A 15,954-nucleotide genomic window follows, 5' to 3' on the forward strand; every position below is an offset into this window, starting at 1 on the left:
GAGGAGGCGGGGGTCTTGTTGGGTCACTGCTGCCCGGCTCAACCGGCAAATTGGGAGCTGGCAGCCCTCAAATGTTTCGATCCCTTCCCGAAGGCTTGTGGGGAAACCTCTGTCACGCTCACTTACCTCTCTTCCCAGGCTGGCAAAGCTGCACCGCCGCAGCACTTCCATTGTTGCTGTTGTGGTGGCAGTGGTGGTTGTGGTTCTTGTTATTGGTTTGGACACACGATGGGGAAAAAAAAAAAAGGTGAAGCTGGTTCCCTTGTTTGCCTCTGCCCTGTGCTGGCAAAGATGCAGAGGAAGAAAAAGAAAGGACTGTCTGTGTGACATGGAGAGACAGACGACTGTGGAAGCTGGGGGGAAGGGAGGCTCACAGGGAGACGTGAAGGATGGGAGGAAGGTTAAAGATTGGGGGAAAAACAGATGTGCACATGTGTATAGACTTCTAAACCATTCCCTTGTGGTCCCAAGATCTCGATAAGTACTGGTGTCTCTTTTTCCTCTTTTTTCTCACTTCCTCTGTCAGTTAGACTTTCCCCTGTGAAGTCCCTTCTCTCCCTTAGCAAAAGGAGCAATGCACCAGTTTGTAGGAGGGATTTTCACAAAGCTCTTCGGTCCCTCTGGTACCAAATGTTAACTATAATGACAACACTTAGCCCTAAACTTAGGCCCTGCTTGCTCCACACTTAACTTTGGCTCCACTTGTTTTCAGCAGCCATTACCCTCATTCTAATGGCCTGTCCAATACTAGGTCACACTGTCACTAAAACTAACCCCAAATCCTACTTAATCCTTCAGACTCTTTAGATGAAATCATTTGGTTTACTATGTTAGGACTAACTCAGGTTGAAGCCTAGCAACCCTAGCAGGATCCAGACGTGAATGTTGCTTTTCAGCTCAAGCTATGACAAGCCCTGAATCCAACCTTGGCCTGAATCCAGTTAGGCCAGCTAACTGCCTCAAAGTTTCTCCCAGCATGGTTTTCATACTGCTCTGGAACATTGTGTTAAACCTGACATTCCAGCCACTTCTGTTCCAAGGGCTAATTGTAACCTTAAACTCTGGCCCAGTGACCTGAACTTAAATACTAGCCCAACTAAAGGTGTCAGTGCTCAGCTACAGCACACACACCTCTTAGGAAGACATTTAACTTCCCAGCTCCTGTGGACCTGAAAGATGAACTTCACCTAAACCTAAACATGATCTGTCCCATCCCGTTCCCTTTCCCTTCCTGTGCCCAGCACTCCTGCGTGTCTTATGGCATCTGGAGATGTTTGGAGAAGACTGAGGGGAAACCTACAACACCCTGACACGAGGTTGTAGTGAGGTTGAAGTCAGTCTCTTCTCCCAAGTAACAACAGGACAAGAGGAAACAGTCTCAAGTTGTGCCAGGGGAGGTTTAGATTGAAGATTAGGAAAAAATTCTTCACTGAAAGGGCTGTCAAGCATTGGCACAGGCTGCCCAGGGAAACGATGGAGTCCCCATTCCTGGAGATATTCAACAGCCACGTAGAAGTGGTGCCAAGGGACGTGGTTGAGTGGTACCTGTGGCAGTGCTGAGGTAACGGTTGGTCTTCAAAGTCTTTTCCAATCTAAATGGTTCTGTGATTCTATGATCTGCAGGAACAGTGAATTAGCTTAGTTTTTCAGTCATTACACAAAATCCTGGATTAAGCCCAGAAAAGATGTACTTGGCTATCCTAGAACTAATTGCAGCTGTATTTAGGAATTCTTTCATCTCAGACACATGGCCCCATAAAAATTGGAGCCCAAGTGGAAGTTTGGTGACTCAAACCCAAAACCTAGCCTTTTGGTCTAACAGCAACAGCAGGTTTTCCAGGATCTAGAACCTAACTTCCACATCTATATCCTAACAAAGGACAAACCTTGCATTCCAATAAGTTTCATCAGGCCGCCCTTGCTCTAGCTCCAATCCTTCTGTCACGAGTCCAAACACAGCTACAACACAATCATTAACTTGAGGTGTTTTAAGAGATGCCTTAATAAAAACCCCAGAGCTTAACTCCCTCAGATGTCCCTAATGTGTTTACTACCTTTGTAGCCTTTATAGGTTCCTGCAATGAACAAGCTTTTCCTGGTCCTTCTCTCCTAAGGCACAAACCTGATTCCAACCAAATGTTGCCTTAAACTCACAAAAGTGGCCCCCACGGCAATAGTGTTGCATTGCAACACTGACCCTACAAGAACTGAATATAGACCTTCAGCCCAAATTGTTGGCCATTAGATTTTTCTGAGGAGGAAGAAATGTATTCCAATGTCCTGCAGATTTTGCTGTAGCAGTGCCACTGATGAAAGTGTGACAGTTGAGGCAAGTGGTGAGGATTGTGTGCAAAGAGGGGTGTTTGGTAGGGCAGTTCTGGGAGAGATGTGAAATTGGGGTACAGAGATTTGGAAATTGAACCTGGCTCACCCATCTCCTGGTAAGTACCACAGACAATAGTTGTCTGTAAAACCTGAGAGAAGCAGTGGTCTGCTGGGTGGCTATTTCGGAGTTTTCAGGATCACAGTTTTGAACCAAAGTAATATGTAGGCACCTGGTCCTGCTTCACTCTTTTCTGTTGCCACGAGTCTCTCCCAGCTATGTTGATATCACTGCTGAAGGCTGTTTTAGCTGACAAGTACCTTCTGTGTAATTTTAATGATCTTAAAGAAAAGTCTGTCTGAAGCTATATGTGAAAAAAATGTTCAAGTGTTTCTTTTGGAGCCTGAGTAGCGTGACTTAACTGGAGGAAGCCCCAGAAGCTCTCAGTTACAATTAATTGTTTTTACTCAGAGATTTAGTGCTTTTTCTGTCAAGGTAAGATAGAGTAGACGACTTGCCAGCTTACCAAATGTTACCACTCACTGGTATCAGCCTAGCTGTATCATCATGCTTTTTATTTATTTATGAGCACCATATGCCTGTCATGTCAGAAACCACCAGTGGATGTCATGTGTTCATTCATCAGGCTTCTGAAAACAACAAAGCCCCCCGATTATGTTTCAGTCTTGCTAGTGCTGCCATTCATTCTTGCTAGTTCTAGCATTAATTCTTCCTAGTGCTTTATTTCAGTAAATAATGGTGGTCTTCAGAACATTCGGTGCACCAGCAATTAAACACAGATGGAGTTTCTGTGTGTGTTTACATGTACATATACATACACACATATTTGATTGCATGGCACTTATTAGAGTGCCTAAAGGCCTAACACTTCATGGTTTTTAGGTAGGGCTGAAAAGAATGTTTCCCTCAACCTAGTGAGGCCATCAGTTTGGTCAGTAAGACATTTCTGCTGAAGCTCCACGATGCCATAGGTACGTGAAAGCATTCAGCTAATGGCATTAGGCATGGCTTTGTCTGCTCATCTGTGCATTTCCACCAATGACATCCCATTACACAGAGGTGCAGAATGTCTGACCTCTGCTCTGCTCAGGCTATGTTACATGGGAATAGTTTGACTTTGCCTGGGGAAGCATAAGGTACAGTAGTAGGCAGCACCCTCGTGTTCTTAAACAGATCACAATGTAAGAAACTTGGAAGCCTCCCCATCTTCTCACTCTTCTCGCTGATGTACATCTTCATCTATGATTTGTTCTGAAGCTGTCAATTTCTGCTAAAAATTTCCTGAGTGCTGAAGCTTCTGCCACCTCTCTTCTGATAGCGTGTGCCCATTATAACAAATTTCATCATAGGATTTTTCTTCCTGAAACTTATTCATTTTACTGTTCCTAGAGTCCTCTGTGCTATAGTATTTGAGTGCTAATCCACGTGATCTTTGCCTCTTGTAACCTCCTTATTCCCAGTTTAATCACCCAATGTTGACTCACCAAGGGTAGTTTCTGATGGGAATATTCTTCCCTTTAAAGGACAGTTGGAGGGGGTTGAGCAAGCAAAATTCAAAGCTAGTGGAACTGTGGATTAACTATATAGTAACTATATATAAGAAATAGGCACGTCTGGAGAAGCAGGAGTGAAGGGTAAGAGTACCCCAAAAATTGAATGAATTCATAAAAGTTAGGAATTCACTAAGCTGTTGGTAGGGGACCACATGGAAAGCAGAGGTAGGGTTAAAAAAAAGGGAAAGGGTTTATGAATACCAACCCATGAGTGCTATACTGAATAGTGCTTCTCAGTGCTAGAACAGGTCAGAAGGTTGAATGAGGCTGGTGCCTGGCGTGAGCTCAAGCTGTCCTATGATGTTGTAATGGAGGGAAGGCTGATGCCAGAGGCTGAACCTGCAAAGTCACAAAGCCCCCACACTTACCGTGTGACATGCTGGCAGTCAGGAGAGCAAGGATTCTGCAAGGCAGTTATGGAGAGGAAGGAATAAATGTGGATTTGCAGACTGGCTGAGGCTTAGAGATTGGAGGGTGAAACACTGGACTTTCATCCTTACCTGTCACAGCAAACTGAGAGATCCCACTGCAAAATCCCACTGATGTGTGGCATAATATCTGGAAGACTCTGTGCTAAGCATAGCCCTCTCTGCTCCTATGCCTCTGTAAAATACATACACCCACCCCCATGATGATACCTGATGGGGATGGGAAACCAGTGCCCAGAGCTGCCTGCTGAGCCATGTACACGTAGCCCAGGCTATAACAACTGTTTAACTCAGTGCTTGCTTGTGCTTTGAATGCAAAATGAGAAGTCCTGGTACAAAGAGCATTGTTGAGAAACAAAATCACAGCCAGTCTAAAATAGAGTCCAAAATGTTTCCTTGCATGGTTTTCATTAGGAGAAAAAGAGAGATTTCAGTGTTCCTCAGTCATCACTGAGGGGCATGTCTGCTAATCCCAGCATGAGCAGAGAGAGATGGGGAACTGCTCCACAGAATTGTCCTCTTCTTTCTCTTGAAGGTATCTATCTGGGCCATGATGGCACTCAGAGGAACAGACTCTGTCTTCTTCACCCAGCATCTTTTTCTAGAGCCGTGGAGGAGTCCTTTGTATTGTGACTGAGCCACTCAGACTAAAGCTTGAGAACTCCATTGCAAGTGCTGGAAGAGAGCATTTAGGAGGGAAGATGGACTGTAGCAAGAGGTCATCCCTGAGGAAATGGCCAGGGGAGGTTTAGATTGGATATTAGGGGAAAAAAAATCACTGGAAGGGATGTCAAACCCTGGCACAGGCTACCAAGGAAAGGAATTGAGTCACTGGTCCCTGGAGGTATTTAAAAGCCGTGTAGATGAGGTGCTGAGGGACATAGTTTAGTGGTGGGCTTGGCAGTGCTGGGGTAACAGTTGGACCTAATGATCTTAAAGGTCCTTTCCAAACTAAACAATTCTGTGATTCTATGATTTACATGCTGTCCTGTCTCAGGATAGAGAGGATATTGCCAGTCTCACCCGTAGAGTACTGGTGAATTGTGTTGTGGGAGTGTGTAGTCTGTTTACTGGTCCAACCATGTTTTCTGATCCAAAGATATCACACATTGCTGTCAAATATTTTTAGTTGGAGCTTCTTAATATCCAGCTTACTTTGCAGTCTTGGTTTCTTCAACCTAAAATAGCTCCAAGACAGCAATAGCTTTTAGGTGGTTCCCTATTTCAGATGAGACATGAGTTGTTCAAGAGAAAGTAGCAACGTGTGATGATAGTTTGGTGCCTTCATTCCAGAAGGATTCTGGAGAGCTTTACTAGCCTATGAGCCTCCCCATCTACCTCTGTGGTACAACTAGCTCTCCCCTATGACACAGTATTCCTCTTCTTCAAGAACTGGCAGACCACATTCACTTTTCTGGTTCAGAAAGGTTCTTTCTGTCAGGATTTGGGGTTTTTTTGGTAGGTAGAATGAGCTCGGTAAAAACTTGGCCTGAGCACTAAGGTGAAACAAGATTCCAGCTGAAAAAGATCATGGAGACTTCCTTCACACCCCTGGAAAAAGTCAGGATGTCTGTAGTACCTTCTCTTGGTCAGATGGCACCTGCAGGTAGACGGCACTTCTCCCATCTTCTTGCGGTACCCAAAGGGAAGTGACTGAGAAGGGAGGAGTTCTACCTGCACTGAATCACCACGGCTTTCTATAGTCATCCTACACATTTACAAGTCAGATTATGTCAAAGATTCTGTTTAACCTGTAAGATCCTATCCCTGAGGGCTGCAGCTTCAAAACAATGCAGCAGGTTACGTGTGTGTTGGTGTTCATTACTTGCTTTGCAGTGCCAGTGGAAATTTGGGCATTTACTGCTTGAGCAGTGGCAGTCCCATCAACGTCATCTACACGCTCGTTGCTGCAACCCAGTAAGGTCATGTGTGGTTTTAAATCATTCTTGTAGCCTTTATTGTCCTCAGTTGGAAAAGACATGGCTTTTGCCTTTAAAAAGAAGTAAAAAAAAACCCCTCAACCCTTCTGACTTTGAAATGAGTATAAAAATAGTTCTGTTTGGCTGGTTTGTGATGTTTGTCTCTTAGTCTTAAGTTCCACAGTTCATCTAAGGTGTAAGGATAGGAAGTAGGACACAGAAAATGGATCATGATCTAATGCCTCCATTTTCACCTCTGGAAAGGACCATTGCTAAGACACTACAGCAGTGAATATGTTAACAGTGCTGCAGAGAAGGTATCACATTGCCCTTTGGTTAACCACGTACAGGGATCAAATCACATTGAATTCTACCGAAGAACTCTGAAAAACAAACCCTGTCAACATGAAACTATTGAAATGTCACACAAATTGCATAAAAGACTCAGGTATAGTGCTTGGGTTTTCTAAGACACAGTCCCAAGATCAGCATCCTGCCTACACAATTAGCATTTCTCAAGGTCTGTTAATTTTCACTCAGGTTTACCAATTCATTGCTTTTTAAAATTAAGAGTCTGAGCAATAATTTTTCTGACATTTCATCATTTGACTAAGATCTGTGAAAGGCTCTGGTGGGGTCTGGTAATGAAGAGTCAGTTCACTTACAGACCCGATCTTGCACGTTGCCTCGCCACTGGGAACTGTGAGCATGTTGCGGTGAGCTGTCTCCCTAGGGAATCTAGGAAAAGGTTGCAGGAGTGTGTCTGGGACCGTGGTGAGGTCTGTGCAAAACTGACTTGCTGTCTAATCTGTAAATATTCTGCCTTTTGAATAAGCCTGAGCTGGGTGGGACTGCCTCATTATAAAGCACAGTAGTAGTTTGGGGCCTAGAATGCAATATTGTTAAATCAGAATTACAAGAAGAAATTGGATCCCTGCACACTGATAACAGGATTGTGCTCCAGTGGCTTGCTAGCTACTGTCATACACGTGCCAGATTGAAAGCAACTGTGTTAAATGAACTGACGAGACAACCAAAAACATGATATTAAAGCATGGGTTTTTTTAACCTCCCTGGGAAAAACTTTGGTCATTTCAACCTATCAGCTAATTCCTTGGTATTTATTTTTCTGTGTTCATCTTTGAAACTCAATAAGGAAATCAAATACCAACATAAATAAATGAAGAAGAAGGTTTCTCAACACCAATAAGCTAGACAAAAGAAACAGAACCCTGGAGAATGTTTACTTATTCATGATGTCTTCGTGACTGCCGTGCTTTGGAGGGAATTTTTGTTCACGTTTGACTCTCAAGCGTGTTAATCAGGTTTTATTAAAATGGGGGTGGGGGACAGGTAGCTTGAAAAACTTAGAGAGAAGCTAAGTGCAACCACATTAGAAGTTCATGCAAAGCATTAGAGACTGAGAGGAATTGTTTGAAGTTGATATTATATGCAGGGAGTGTGGGGGAGAAAATGTTGTCAGAGGTTTAAAGGGAGGAAATCCTTGTGAAAGGACATGTGATTGTGTGGTGGAAGTACAGAGTTTGTTCTGGGGAGTTCGTTCTGTTCGCGTCCCTGTCTGTAAAAGCATCCTGTGTGAGTTTCTGTAGCTTTGTGCTGTCTTCTAGGCATCTTCTTAAACACGTGAGAAGGCCCTTTGAAAAGAATGAAGTTCCATATAACAAGTTCAGGACATGTGTACGTGCCTTCAAGATCTCCAGCTATCCCCGCCGTTCAGATCCGTACCGCCCGGCTCTCTGTCGCTGTTTCGTGTCAGCGTGCAGCACAGGGAGTTCTGGCTTGGGGTTTCTCTGTACTGCTCTGAGCCTGGAAGTGTCAGGAAAACAGTCCTAAAAGTGAAGTCCAGGTATTACACAACAGTTTTCTCATTGGGCTAATCGAGAATTGACGGCAAAAGACGAGAAAATAGAAGCAGGGAACAACACCCCCTGTCCTGGCAAGTGTGTGAATTAAAATAGCAGATCAGTCCTCATTGCCTTGAATTTCTCAGAGGTCCATCTTTGCAATATGCTGTAGAACTCGTACCACAGAAGTTTAAGGACTCTGTGTCTCACCCATCTTAAAGTCTGTGCGTAGCAATAGATTGTACCTCGTAGGATCAGATTCAAGAATACAGTCTCTGGAGCCTGTGTGCTGTTTGTATGGTCTGTGTAATGTCACTTCAAGTTATCTGATAGCAGTTCTTTAACTGCTGGCAGTTTCCATGCTGTTAGGCAAATAAGGCTTAGAAGAATTAACATAAATGTATGGTCAGTGACACAATACGGAGCAATATATGTGGTTTTCATTAAGTGGTTTCTTCATAGATCTTCTTCTGTCCCCAGGATTCCATTACATTTCATTCCAGTCTCATTATTCTCTTTTTAAACATCATATGCATTAGAAAAGAGATGGCAGATAACCCTTCAGTGCAGTTGTCACCCCTAAGCAAGCAGCCACATTGAGAGTGGGGGTACCCCTTCAATCCAACCATAAAAGATGCAGAGTTTTATGAACTACTTACTCATGGGGCAAAGGGAGCTTATTCTTTAATAAAGGACAAATCTGGTAACATTTAATTCTACCAGAAAGATCTACTTTTTAAAACATGTATTAATAGGTAAGATAATAAACCAACAAAAGTCTGAGAGCTGTGAGCTCCCAGAGCAGCCTAGGCTGTTGCACTGGTGCTGCTGCTGCTACTGCTGCTGATGTAGGCAAGAAGTTGTTCATTTCCTTTCCTCTGCCTGCTGTCCCCAGAAGGTGAATTGTGCCAGGAGGGGCTTGAAAGCTAAAGATGAGAGGGAGAGTAGTCATTTCAAATCTAGCACTTTGCAATTGATTTTGTAAATACCTTATTTTTACTGTAACTCTTCTGCTAGCTTGAATTTCTTGCTTCAATGCAAAAAAACCAACCCAGAGTTTGCATCTTAGAGGCTAACCACACATTCCCTTTGCTCCCACATCTCTGTGAGGCTCTGCTGGAGTTTTGGTTGTGTGGAGGGTGTGGCTTGAGCTTCACAAACCTAATGCCTCTCGTGCATAAACATTTCTCTTCTGTTCTCCAAAATAAGAGATGATTATTAGAATAAATAAATAAATCTGCATTCAAGGGTGATCTCAGGCTAAACCCACACATGTGAATAGACCCAGGTAACTGTGAGGAGACACTAAAGGTCAATGCTAACTGCTTCATTGCTGATGTAAGACTGGCAAGGGTGGGCACGCTGAGAGTTACAAAGGCTCATTTCATACAGAGCACTGATTGGTATCAGTGTCTAAAAGAGGTATCAGCTGCCACTGAAACTTCTCCCCTGACTAGGGCAATCACAAGCATGTGGTTTTGCCTCTTGCTCAGTGCTCATGGGGGTCCTTGCACAGCTAACAAGGCAGTGAACTAACTTTGCTAACCGTCAGGCCATGGAAAGGACTTTGTCTCTACCAGATACCTGTTTTCATGACACTTGTACAAACTTCACTGTGAGGGTGATGGGGCACTGGAAGGGGCTGCCCAGAGGGATTGTGGAGTCTCCTTCTCTGGAGACATTCAAACCCAGCTGGATGAGTTCCTGTGTGACCTACTCTAGGTGGTCCTGCTCTGGCAGGGGGGGTTGGACTGGATGATCTTTTGAGGCCCCTTCCAACACTTAAGTTTCTGTGATTCTGTGTCTCTGAGAACTGAGCTCCTCTGCTGCCTTGGGTTGACACTGCCAATGGATTTGCTAGTCATTAATGAAGGGAAAGAAATACCTGGATAGACAAACACTGGGACCTTTAAGGCCATTGCTTAGACAAACCAGGGAAGTAAAAACAGAGAGGAGACATGCATCTGTCCTGGAACTGCCCTTTCATTTGGCAATGGGCAAGACTAGTGTTTGAAGGCATTTTTCAACTGTTGGTTTACCTAATCAGGAAAAAAAATAGAGGAAAAGAAAGCAAGCTCAGACAACCCTGCGGAGCCTTTCACCTCCACCAAAGTGCAGACAAGCTCACGAAACCCTCTGAGGTATCTGCAAGCCACCAAAGGCTCAGTGCACAAAGCATGGCATTCCTAAAACTCCAAGAAGGCTGCGGCCACATTTGTCGAGTTCAGACAGTGCACACAGCCGTGACTTGGACACTTCCACCACACACGGCACGTAGGGCCTCGTTGTTGTGATTGACATGACCAGGAACATATTTTGCAGATGGAATCTGGCAAAATGTCAGCACCTTCTATTTTTTATTTTTACCTAGTGTGGACACAGGGTCAGCCAAGACTTGAAAACAACAGGTTGGGTTTTGCCATCATTTTTCTAGCCTTGCTTCTGGCTGATGTTAGTGATGAAGGAGGTCACTTTAATATCTGAATTCAGAGTGGAAGCCCATGGAATATCTCAGAGGCAGGAAGGCAGTATGAAGAAGAGAAAGTAAGAAGGGAAGTAAAAAGAAGAGAAAACAAGTTCAAGGTCTTCATACTTTTAAAACTAGTGTAAAATAGTAGTGAGAAGAGACCTTTGTCTAAAATACCTGGATGTTATGTTTATCGCCTCACTCTGTAGGAACAAAGACAACAACTTTGGCCATTGTTAAGAACATGGGGAGACCATTGCTGATGAGAAGCAAAACTACATCCAGGAAATATTTGTTGCCATGGTGACCACAGTTAGTTGATTCCCTTTTCTACTCTGCAGAGCTGATTTAATTAATTCAGATATTTATAAATAGCTTCCCATGGGGCCAAAACTAATGGCTACAAAGTGAAGTTGCAAAGGCTTTGGATGTGCAGCTCTGTAAGGACAGATGGAGACCCTGCTTCAGCAAAGCAGTTTTAAGTGTTACATCTCATTCAACAGAATTGTATGTGTGTGTGCTTAAACTCATCCATGGGCTGAAATAGTCTGCTGCAGTTGACAGCAGATAGTGAGCATTTCTATTTTAAACCATGTGGTTTGTTTTGATCTAGCTTTCCTAAACTCCAGTGGAAATCTGTCCTTAAGTAGTCACACTATTAGTCATACTGGGAGTGGCCAATTGCTTACTTGGCAGTTGCTGTGAGTGTGGCAGAAAATATGGGCATGTGCACCTTTCATGGGTTCATGCACCTTTCACTAACCCCCAGCCTCTGCAAGTCATCCTCTACAGCACTCTTCTCCTTATTTTCCTTGTCACTATTGCTAGGGAAATAGTTGAAACACATGCATTTTACACTTGCCTAAAGGGACTTTTATTCCTGTACATGTAACCTCCAGTAGTTCAGGTCCCTTCAGCAGGAAACCCTCTTGAGAGCTTCATCATAGTCAGGTGCCAAAAGTCCTGTGGCTACTCTGCATCATTTGCTTAGAATACGGGTTCCACATCCATCAGCTCTATGTTAATGTGGCACCCAGTCACTCTGGGAGAGAGAGAGAGGTGAAAGGAAAAGGTTAAAAGATTGTCCATTCCTATTGCTTTTCATAGGTTTTATCCCCTCCAGGACAGCATGGCAGACACAAACCTTTCTCTCCACATTTGGCACATGGCAGGCATTGGCGTGTTGTTATCAGGATAGCAAGGGACAGCTGAAACTGGAGGAATGGGAGGGGAAAAGTCCAGAAGCAACTTAAAAAATTACAATGACACGAACTGCCACCTGCAAAGACAAATAATCAGAAAACTGGTTAGCACCTCTAGCATCATCTTTATCCATCCTCCTTCCACGTATTTGCAGGCTGCAGTTTGTAGCGGGCGTTTGAAACCTTTCCTATCCTCCTGCACTCTCTCTTCTAAAATCTGGCTTATTTTTTGCGTTGCAAATCTGGTTTTGTGTAAGAGTCAGAATCCAGGTAGCATCTCTGCTTAAAAAAAGTTGAGGTTGATGAATGCACTTCAGCTTCACTGAAGTGTTCTCACTTTTTCCACCCAGAAACTACAGTCTTTGCTGTTTCCTTAGACTTACAGAGACACAGACTCCAGGTCCCTCAGACTACGTACAAAGAGAGAGGAGGAGTGAACTGAACGTCAGAATTTACTCTTTCACCTGCACTGTGAATCCACAGGAAACAGTCAAGATGTCCCAAGATTGTATCTGCAGGTGTCCCATGGCAAAATCTATGCTGTGAGGCCCCTTATTTCTTTTCACCAATGCCACACCTGGACAAAGAGGTCGGTGGTACAGAACATCCCTCTTCAAGCTGTGCTGCTGGACAGGAGCAAGGTCTGTTCCTGCAGCTTTTGTTTTGGAATATCCATTATCTCTGAAGGCCTGGTGTCTGCTTGCTTTACTTTACTATGTGTGTTTCTGGGCAGTTTGCCCTCCATTTTACCCCGGTGAAGCATTTTGGGATGGGTCTCAATGGTCCTTTTCTGTGGAGAGGCTTGTCAAAGGGGAAGAGCAGCCTGCCCAGAGCTGGGGTGAAGGCAAAGCGAGGGTGGGTGCCAGAGCTGTCTGTGTCCTGTTCTCTCTGCTGTCTCATGGGAAGAGGGGCAACAGTCTCTCTCACAGCAGAAGCCTTTCTGAAGTAATTGTTTGATAGATGTGAGTTTTTGTTCTGCAGTCCTCACTGGAGTTTTCTCTCTGTATGGTTGCATCAAACTTTGTGGGAGATTGGTCAAATAACAAAAGAAATGTCTCTGTTTTTAACTCAGTAAGTTCTTGTCTTAGACCAGTGATGTCACGACAGCCAGGTGCTTTTGTTCTCAGTGCTGTGGTTTTCAGAGGTTTGGAGCTCTTACACTCCAAAACAATACAGTTAGTGGGGAAACACAAAGTCCTCTTCTACACATCTCATCACACCTCTGGGTGAGGAAGGCCATTTTGTGTCAGAAGCTGAAACAGGCAAAATCAAATGAAGGAGGCAGGGACAGGCATTCCTCTGTCTTGGCAAAGCCAGAAAAGGACATGCTGGAGAACCCCTCAGAGGAGGATTCAGACAATCCCAGAAGGATTAAGCTGTGATATGCTGTACATGGTAACCAGAGCTGAACCTGGCAACACGCAGCCCCACGGAGCATGGCTCCAGAGCTCTGTGTGCAAGAGGCTGTTGTCCATCAGCTTCAGCAGGACCCTGCGCACGCTGTTATGACAGCTGTTGGAAACTGTTATGTCAGTGTACCCTTTCGGTCTCTTCAGGAATAGAAGATGCTGTGCTCTTTTGGGGTTCTTAATGCCCTGCTTAGTCTGGATCACAAGTTAGCGAGACATCAACAGTTTTAACCATGTACTGCATAGGCTTATCCGTTTGTATTGTTGGAACACACTCTTTGTTTCAGGCAAACTCTTCCAGAAGCAGCCTATGCAGTGACTGGAACTTCTCTTTCCTTACCCCTTTATCTCCTCTCCTGCACAACATCACTACGTTATCACCGTGTTCTTTTCAAAGAAACATGTCTGTCTGAAGTTTCCCTTCAGCATTGTGTTACCTCTTTTCCAGTAACTTTATAAGGGACACTGTCAGTTTGGGGTTTCCCTCCACAACAAACTCAACGCAAGGTGTTTCTGCCCTCAATCGTACACAAACACACTGTGACGCCAATTTTACACTTGCATTCCCTGCTTTTCTACCCCTGGCGCTGTTTGATTTTCAGAAAGGGAGAAGCAAAATATTTATACAAGGGAAACCGAATTTACATAATAAATAAACAGAAAAAAAGCAGCGAAATAAACCCCCCTCTGCTCTTTAAGTTTCAGCAACGCTGCATGTAGGCTGTTTCAAAGAGAAGAGTGCCTCCTGCCCTCATCCCAGCTCCGGCAGACGTCCCTTTAATCGCTCCTACTCCTTTTTAACTCCTTTGCATAAAAGAAAATCTCCCATTGTGTCTCAGAAATTCAATATGATATGGAAACCAGATAGGTTGCTTGTTTTTTTTTTTAAAGAAAGAAATGTCTCCTGCCCAACTTTAGTACGGCAAGGAAATTTGATTATCACTTGTTGACAGGCATGCAGGTCATGTCAAGTGTTTCTGACGTGTCTATTTTAAGTCGAGCTAGAATTTGTATTTTGATTACGACGGAGTAAAAATACTCAGGCAACAGATAGTGTTTGCCTGTGAATGAAAACTGGAACACACGAGTTGTGGTCAGGCAGATTTCTGTTAGGGAGATGAGGCTTTGCTTGGGTCACTGCCCAGATGTCCTCATTTGAAGAAAAGGAAAGAAAGAAACCCGCCATTCCCACCCTTCCTTCTGCTGCTTGGAAAGAGGAAAACGGGCGCAGCAACACAAGGGAACTAACGTGAAATCACTTGTGAAAGACAACTGGAGTTTTTCCTCTTGCCTGTTCTAGTCAAGTGATAAAGTACCACCTCCTTCTGCTTAACTGTCTGCTTTCATCCCCCAGCCTGCGTTTCTGCAGCATGGCGAGATGGGTTAGGTGCTAAATACCCCGCGGGCCCTGGCTCCTTTGGCTCCAAGCAGTAGCTAACTCAGAGGCAACAGCTGAGAGCCAGAAGGGAGGTGGTGTGTGGTCAGGAGCAGGGCTCCTGGCTGGCTTGCCAGCATGCTGAAATCAGTTGTCCCCTTCCCTCCACGTCTTTGGGAGAGAGCAGCAGCAGCGTGGCTGCACAGCCCTCTGCCAGCCCACAGCAGCTGGCTGCAGCAAGCCGAAGCGCTCCACAGCCATGGGTCTGAAACTAAGGGTTGTCTCTCCGTGTGGGGTCTGTAACATTAGCAGCAATGTAGAGAGCCTGGTTACAGGCCATTTATCTGTGCCAATATCTGGGGTCAGGGGCTCACCAGAAGTGGAGTTCCAATTTGTAATGGGGTCAAGACCAGCAAACATTTGAAGGTGGCTAACAAGGGCACCAGTTTTGAAAACAACTTTTAAGTGTTGCTTTCCAAGCAGTTGTCACATGAAGTCTGGAAGCAAGGACTGTTGGTCAGTATTCAGCTGTCTCATTTTTGGAAGCAGACTGGTTCTTAGGAGAAGAAAATTGTCAGAGGATGTGAATGTTTCTGGAGAGGAGGATGCTGAAATTTTGCTGGATTCAGTGCTTGTTTGGTCTTGATCCATCTCTGAGCTCAAAGGCAGCGCTTGTGATAATACATTTTCTTCACCATAGAGACAAATGCACCTCCTGAGGGAAAAACAGTTGCTTTGACATTTCAGGCTGGGCAACCTGTCCTTGACACATGCGCAGGCCCTGGGCCGTGGCGTCTTGGCTTCGCACGCTCACGGCTGCCTGGGAGGCTGGCACCGTCCCTGTTCAAAGGCAGCGCCGTGCCAGCACCGCACTGCTGAGGTCCCCAGCAGAGATGTTTGCACTGGGAAGGCAGCAGAGCAGGGCAAATATCATCTCTGTCATAGGAGATGATGCTCTCTGCATGAGCCGTGGCGTTGTGCACTTGCTCACACGCGGTAACGTCTTTATGTTAGCAGAAGCCTCGGTGGGACGGGGTAAAAAAAAAGAAACGGAGCTTATGTTATGTTGTGGCTGCCAGCAGTCACACACTGCACCGTGGCAGGAAGCTGAGTGTAAGAATCAACTGTGTTTTCAGACTTTCTTCTAGGAGCCACAGTCGTGGTTTGCAGAGCTGCCAAAGACCTGCAGTGCTCATACTTTCAGCTGGATGGGGGAGCAGTCACTCTGCAAATCTGTCCAAGGGATTTCAGATCAAGTCCCTGGTTAGTAACAGTATTGGACGACTAACTATTGGTGCCCAAAGGAGTAGCTAGCATAGAAAAAGTGACTGGGTAGAGAGGTGACTATGCTGGAACATAGATCATAAATATGAGTGCCAAGGTGAAGCACAA

The 15,954-nt window shown here is 44.8% G+C and overlaps 1 protein-coding gene across 8 annotated transcripts in view; it reads left to right on the forward strand.

Moving 5' to 3' along the window:
* The window catches only part of ATXN1 (ataxin 1), a 351,766-nt gene that overhangs the window by 2,807 nt on the left and 333,005 nt on the right, over positions 1-15,954 (forward strand). The gene's annotated exons all lie outside the window — the stretch shown is intronic.

Source organism: Colius striatus, chromosome 4 (genome assembly GCF_028858725.1).
Source record: "Colius striatus isolate bColStr4 chromosome 4, bColStr4.1.hap1, whole genome shotgun sequence".
In the NCBI taxonomy this organism is placed as follows: domain Eukaryota; kingdom Metazoa; phylum Chordata; class Aves; order Coliiformes; family Coliidae; genus Colius; species Colius striatus.